The sequence below is a fragment of the Gopherus evgoodei genome, chromosome 10, assembly GCF_007399415.2.
Source record: "Gopherus evgoodei ecotype Sinaloan lineage chromosome 10, rGopEvg1_v1.p, whole genome shotgun sequence".
Lineage (NCBI taxonomy): Eukaryota > Metazoa > Chordata > Testudines > Testudinidae > Gopherus > Gopherus evgoodei.
Window position 1 is genome coordinate 49,799,886 of NC_044331.1, and position 7,537 is coordinate 49,807,422.

Consider the following 7,537-nt stretch of genomic DNA (forward strand, 5'->3'; position numbering starts at 1 on the left):
TTCGCTAACAAGAGGACTCCTAAACGGTGGCATGTTTTTATGAAAGCCTTGGCAGAGCTAAACGTGCCTACGACCATCGTAGGGCATGTTACCAATAAACAATTTTTAGAGCGTCTAAAAATAGGGCTAAAGCCGGTCAAGGCCACAAGTAACACCACCCCTTCCTTTTAAAACCTCCCTCTTAAAAAACGAAAAATCGACTTGTTAACAATGTAAAATAAAAGACGTAAACAAAATTAAAAATTGTGTTTTATTGATGCACCTCTTTAAACACACGAAAGACAAACATGTTTGAACATGTTGAAACATGCTTAAAACAGGTCTGGGCATGCCGGGTCTTTTTCCTTTTACAAATCGCACCACCAAGCGGTCATTTTCTGGTAAATCATCGGTGTACAATTTTAAAATACAATCAAAAGATAAACCCTTACTACGTTGTTTTAAAAGAAAAAAAACAATGAAAACCGCAGGTTACAGCTAGGGTGTCCTGTAGTTGTCTCTGATGAAACACAACGTTAGTACAGTTACGGTTTAAAAAAGTCATAATAGACTTAGGGAAAAACTTACTGTCTGGGGAAAAACAGTAGGAGTCAAAAAGCTCGCCGGGTCCTCGTTTTGGTAAATAAAGGGCCACCCAATTTTCACGGGTAACTTATGGGAGTGGGTGTTAACAATAAGCCCCAAAGGTCTTCCGGACACAAAACCTTTCGGAAGCAAGGCCCCAAAAAAAAATCTAAAAAAGAAGGGTCCTGTAATAAAATATCTCGTAGCTGCACGGTGTTCATGATTACATATAGTCAAAGAGAACGTTTCTTCTATGATTTACTTCGAGCACGTTATCAAAACCCCCATACACTATCATGTTAACCGTAGAGGGCAAAGCCGTTGCAAACCGAATTTCCGCTCTCAGGTTTCCAGTTTTAATTAAAGAATAATGATCGGCGCACTCCTGATCCGGGGTCAAATCAAAGGCGTACAGCGTATAACCCTGGGCAAATTCATCGCGGTAAATTAAGAGCGATCGGTCTTTTACATATTTTCCAGTAGCCTGCACGAGCTGCATGTACTCCCTCACGCAGTTTCCATTTTCAAAATCGGGTTGTAGGGGTTTTGCTGGCACCTGTTCACCATTCGCATACAAGGCCACAAAATTAACGTTATAATGTCTAAAGTTAAAAGGGTTTTTAACGTAGCTGCCGCTGAAGGCGTCGTTATGTATATAACCGATTACTAGCTGCTTGCGGAGTTGTCCCGAAAAAAGGCTTTCCTGGTTACTGACAAGACTGCCGGCCGGTATGCTAAACACCTTTATGCATACCCGGTCTACGGGGTACTCAGCGTTGGCGGTCATTAAAGCGTCAGCCTGCCCCAAACCAACCCCCGGGATTACTTTTACACGTTTTACAAACAGGGACGCCGAAATAATGTGTACTTTATAATTCTGGTTGGCAGTCCCGCTCATGAGGCAAAAAACATCTTTGCTACGTGTTAGTTTGATTTTTAAGTCCACGCCGTTTAGCAGTAGTTTTTCTTCAAAAAACAAATCGCTGTGTAAAGGTCCGAACAAATCCAGTTTCCTGCTGCCGGCCGTTAGTTCGGCCCTCCGTATAAACCCCTCACTGGCCTGGCCAACCAAAAGGGTGCTTTCGTGGCCCCCTGCCTTGTCTTTTTAAAATCCGCCTGTCGAAAACTGTGTAGTGAGGGTGTCGTGGCTGTAGTTTAAAATTAGCTCTACTAAGGCTCTGTAAGGGTAACAATTACTGCTCTGGCTAATAAGACGATCGCCTAAAGTAACATCCAGCTGGTTAAAAAGAGTGGCTATGGGGTAGTTTGTTAGGGTCATCCGGGCATCATCATCAATGTCTGACCCGTCTTCTTTTATCACCTTGCAGCACACGTACAGCAGCGTGTTGTTAAGGTCTAAGTAATGATCCCGATCCCAAAATAAAAAATTAAAGAGGGGCGTTTACCGTTAAAGCGGCCAAAGGAGGCACCTCTACATAAAAGCTATTTTCGATACTGGTTTGTGTCGGGGTATTTAAAATAAATCCAGTTCCGACTTGGTGCATTCGTCAGAGCCACAATGAATAAAAGCCATTTTAAAATATATCCCCTTTACCGCGGGTAAGGCGACGCTTTCTCTTCTTAGGACACCTTTTAGGTATATGGCTAAGACGTCTTCTGACAGCTTTTTTTTAAGGGTCTAGGTGGTCCTTTAAATGGCTGGCGCAACGCTGCTCTTTTTCTTCTCATTACTACTAAACCGGAAGCTTCTTGTTGCATGTGTGCTTCCTATTTTGTTTATAACTGCGCTAGACACGTGGTTTACGACGTCTTTGGTTATATTTTTTGCGGCTGTTGTCATGTGGGGTTTAATAATGTCAAAACCTCTTTTTAAAAGTGGCACGGCTTTTCTAAAAAGACTGCGAAATATCCTCCTAAACCTGCCCCGTACATAACGGGTATTCCTTGATATCCTGGTAAGCCATAGCCAGCCTGGGCCTTGTAGTAGTATACAAAAAGGGGTCCCCGTAGTTTTTCATAGTCACCATTCTTCAGCTTTTTGGGGGCGCAGATGTAGTTTAACATTTCTTTCCAAAACTAAATGAAACGTGTTTATTTTGATCCGTCTTTATTTCAATAGTAATGGTTCCGATATGCTGGTTGTAGGTTCGAATTTTTTTACCGATGCTAACGTAAATGCTGAACCGTAAAGAAGCGTGTTCCAAGAGTGACAGTAAGGGTATGACTACATTTGGAATTTCAAAGCGCTGCCGCGGCAGCGCTTTGAAGTGTGGGTGCAGTCAGAGCGGCAGCGCTGGGCCCAGCGCTGCATGTAAACCACATCCCTTACGGGTGTAGCCTGATTACACTGACGCTTTACAGTGCTGTATCTTGCAGCGCTGAGGGGGGTGTTTTTTCACACCCCAGTTGCAGCGCTGTAAAGTGTGAGTGTAGCTAAGCCCTAATGAATTTCCGATAAGGCGACATCCGACCGCCCTATTAAATTTAAAGGCTTGGCTAGTTGTATTGTAAAATTGGAACTGGTATTTTAAGGAATAGCCCCCGCTGAGGAATTGCTTCCTAAGGTCATGTAAAAACTTTGTTCAGTCATTTTTTTTAAAGGTCGTGCACTTGAGACGCTTTAACCCAACTATTAAATTTTTTAGGCCAGCCTTCCATTTTACAAAAAAAAATTGTTTCTTCCCCGACCTTTTTTTGCTAAAATTTTTTCTACCCTTAAACGCGGCCCTGGTTAGGGTTTACTTTTTGTAACTCTTCAGGGTAAAAAGGCCCCGCGTCTTCCTCACCTTCATAATCTTGTAATCATACTCCGGTCTTTGTCCCCTTAATAAACCCCCTGACACGATAAATATTTCATCGGTAAAGGGTTGCTGATAGCCCTTTTCAAAAGTGCCCTTCGTTTTAGATACTCTTACGTGATCCCCTTTTTAAAAAATTACACGTTTCGTCTTTATTTTAAAACTACCCCCGTAGACGGTTTTCCCACACGCTTAGCGCATTAGCTTGTGTCGCGTCAATTGGGCGCCCTCTGATAGTTCTGTGATAATTTCTGTTGTAACCATCTATGAAGGCCTGCAGCACATCAATGTAGCGAAAGGTGTTACGGGCGGTAAAATACCTCCACATCTTGGATTTTAAAGCTCTGTGAAACCTCTCCACTATTCCCGCAAAATGGTGTACCCGATATTGCTTAAACAATTTTTTTAAAGCTTTGTTTAAAAACTCTTTTCCTCGGTCTGGTTGTAATTTTCGAGGCACGCGCCCGTTTGTAAAAATAGCTTTAAACGCCTCTGCCACCTCTTTTCCTGTTTTATTTTTTTTAGGGTTCCCGCCCAGGCATATTTAGACAAAATATCTATCACTGTTAAAATATATTTACGGTGGTCATTGTGTTTTGAATAGGCGGCCATATCAGCCAAATCTGCCTGCCATTCCGTATCCACATTAGACACCACTGTTTTATTTCTTTTAAATTTAAGCCTTGCTGGTTTATGTAAAGCGTAAGCATCTTGATCCGCAAGCCAAGCGGAAACCTGCTTTCTGCTTAAGGTTTTAAGGTGTCTTTTAGCGGCCTGAAATAAGGGTGTTATGCCCCCAAAACTACCAGTTCTTTCGGGTGAGTAATAAATTTTCTTTAGCTTACCCCGTCTTGCTTTAAAACACACGCTACACAAAAGTTTGCTTCTCCTTTTCTTTTTATTTAACACAACGACGTCTATACACATTTGACTTTTAAAGCAGCAGCAAAGTAATTTACGGTACAATTACATACATTTTTTAACGCATAAGCAAAGTAATATAAAAACTGTGATACAATTTTTTTACAAGGCATCTTAATTAATATTTTTTTAAGCCGCTAGGGTCACAAGCTTGCGTGTAAAAAGTTTTATAATCCATTTGCGAACCCTGCTACACACCGACCGGCCAATATCGGGGGACACCTCTTTTGACAGGTCTACCAGCAAGGTCAGATGTTTTTGCAACCTCCCTAATCATTTTAACAACTTTGGTTATAGTTTCAGTGGTTAATTTTTTTCAGTTTGTAGCCTTCAGCTATAATTATATTTACAAGCTGGGCCGCGTTCAGTTTAGAAGAAATACGTCTAAGCTGGTAAAATACTTCTGAGCGATCCCAAAAATTACAAGGATGACTAAAAGGGTTGGACTTATTTAAAGCGCAGGCTGCACAGTTTTCCAAAAGTTGATTTTTCAAACAGTGGAAAAGGCTTTTCCTACAACAGCTCTAATAATATCAACCATAACGGCATCTTCTTCTTCACAGCTGTTCTGGTCCCTCTCCTTACTTGTTACAGACTTTTTTTTAACATCTTGCTTCACACAAAAACAACAGCTACATATTACGGTTGTTCTGCTTAAAGGCCGCTTCTCTTCATCCTCTGAAGACGTCTGTTAAGAAAAGATTTTAAATTTTTTGTTGCAAAAATTTTAAAATAAAAAAGCCTACAGTTTATATGTGCTACCTCAATCGTACCTTCGTCTGATTCTGAATTATCATCATCCTCAGCTGAGGCACCGTCGGACCCCGTAGCACCTTTCTGTTATTAAACAGAAAACATACAGTTTTAGTTTACCGCTCTTATATTTTACATTTTTATAGTTTATATTTATATTTTTTAAAAATTATTTTAGTAAGTTTTACCTCGCCATGCTCTTTGGGTTTTACCATTGACACCCCGTTTGTAGCCTTTGTTTCTGAATCGCCTCCGGCAACGGCTCCGTCAATCATAGTTTCAGCAGCCTATTATTAAACCAAACGTATAGTAAAGCTTAATTAGTGTCATACACAAAAATATATATCATATATATATATATATATATATCTAGCAAATAAGTTTAGGTGTCGTTACCTCCTCGGGAGTTTCTGTCTCTGCAACTGTTGGCCATTAGTCACACACCAAAGCAGTAATCTTGTATGGCCCCGGCTTTGTTATCTGTTAAAAAAATCAAGTCATTTTTTTAAAAAGTGTAAATACAATAATTTTTTTATTTTATTTTTTTACAAGGGGTAAAGCTTTTACCGTAACAATATCGCCATCTTTCCATAATTCGGGGTCTATCGGCTGGTTTTCAACATCGCTATCCTGCGGCGGTTCCTCGGTTGCCATGTCCTCATACGTAGGCTCTTCTTCCATTCCCCCCTATAAAATCAAAAATATTTATCCCTTTATTATTATAAAACATTTTATAATTTGTTATTAAAAAAAAGGTTTACCTCTGCCTTTAATTCTGTTTCTCCAAATCTGACAACAATTTTTTAATAACAAGCCTGAGAGGGTTTGAACCAGGAAAGCTGCCTCATTTTACAGAAAAAGTGCAAAGGTAAAAATTCTCTCTCTCTCTCTCTCTCTCTCTCCTTCTGATTTTACCATGTGCTTTTTTTCTTTTCACCTCTCTTTTTTCTTAATCTACACTGATATTGAATAGATTCAATGCTTTTTTTCCCCGTGCTTACCAAACAGGCTTTGCCTTTGTCAATTTTCCTTTTAAACCTCGGTTTTTCGTAACCTACAATGGTATTTACTAGTTTTAATGTGTTTTATTTACTAGGGTTAAACCAGAAAAGCTGCCTCCTTTAGAAAAAGACTGCAAAGGTTAAAATTTTCTCTTTTTTTATGTTACCATGGTCTTTATTGTATTTTTCTTAGCCACTTCTTTATAAAGTTATTACCCTGTGCTTACTGAACAGGCAATTTTTCTTTTAAATTTAATAATATGAAAAGCTTTTTTCTTAACCTACACGGGTAGTTAATAATTTTTACCCAGGGCCTCCCAAACAGGCTTTGCCTTTGTAACTTTTCCTTTTAAACCTCGTTTTTTCTTGACCTACATTAGTACTGAATACTTTTAAAGCCTTTTATAGCAAATTTTTAGCTAGCTTGACAGACGTGAGCTCTTTCGAAGAGCGCTTTGGGGGTAGCTATTACCGTTAGGTATTATGAAAATAGAAATTGGTGTTTTTTTACAACGGGGGGTGTACAGCGTTCCCAAACTGTTTTTGTTTTGTTACATAGCAAACATTATTACGGCATTTTAAATATTAAAGCCTTTATAGGCACCCCGTATTTGTGCAACTAGTGTTACGCTCCCTATAGCCACAAACACCAGCACGCCTGTAAGAACCACTGCCGTACGTGTAATAGGCCGAGTGCCTCGAAGTGGCCGGTGAAAAAAAGAGATGCCCAAGCTGTAAGCTATTTTGCGGGTCTGACGCCTGTTTAGATAGGCACAGCGCTTTGGCGACCAGCGGTAAAGTTGATTGTAAAAACAGACTTTTTTGGGATAAGTGCGGCTTCTACACGTTTAACAATCACATGTGTACAAGCAAAAAGTGTCCTCAATGCTATCAAAAACCCGACAACATAGAGGATCACGAGTGTTATATGCTTAATATTTGGTTTGTAGAAGAGGGAAAGGATTATGTGTTTTATGATTTTGAATGTATGCAAGAAACGGGGGTACACGTGCCAAATTATGTTTATGCTTTGCATTTAAATAAAGAAACTAGCTGGAATTTAAGGGGGAAGAATGCATCAGCGCGTTTGTTTTAACCTTTGTAGACAAGCGCTTTAAGGGATACACTTTCATTGTTCATAACGCTAAAGGTTACGATAGTTATTTTATTCTTAGGCAGTTAATTAAAGAAAAAAGGGCTGTTAGCACCGTAACGCAAGGGGGAAAACTTACTTGCGTGACGGTGGAAAACTTAGACATTAAATTTCTAGATTATTTAAATTTTCTCCCAATGAAACTTACCAGAGTTACCCAAAGCTATGGGGTTTGAGGAAGCGAAGGGGTACTTTCCGCACTTCTTTAACACCATTAAAAATCAAAACTATGTGGGACCTATGCCCGAAATAGAGTATTTTGGAGTAGACTACATGATGCCCGAAGAAAAAAAGGAGTTTTTAAACTGGTACCAGCAAATCGCCGAAACAGCTTTGATCTTCAAAACGAACTACGCTATTATTGTCAAAAAGATGTTGAAATTTTG

General features: G+C 39.6%; 1 long non-coding RNA gene across 2 annotated transcripts; it reads right to left on the minus strand.

Annotated features, from left to right (window-relative positions):
* Positions 1-4,215: 4,215 nt before the first annotated feature.
* Positions 4,216-5,859, minus strand: LOC115659153. 2 transcript variants are annotated; one of them, XR_004002458.1, is made up of 6 exons: positions 5,759-5,859; positions 5,565-5,668; positions 5,394-5,477; positions 5,186-5,284; positions 5,018-5,081; positions 4,216-4,932 (listed from the first exon to the last, which is right to left on the minus strand). It is a non-coding gene; the product is annotated as an uncharacterized LOC115659153 (long non-coding RNA). The 2 variants fall into 2 exon arrangements; XR_004002457.1 differs by having other exon boundaries at positions 5,565-5,684.
* Between the last annotated feature and the right edge of the window lie 1,678 nt (positions 5,860-7,537).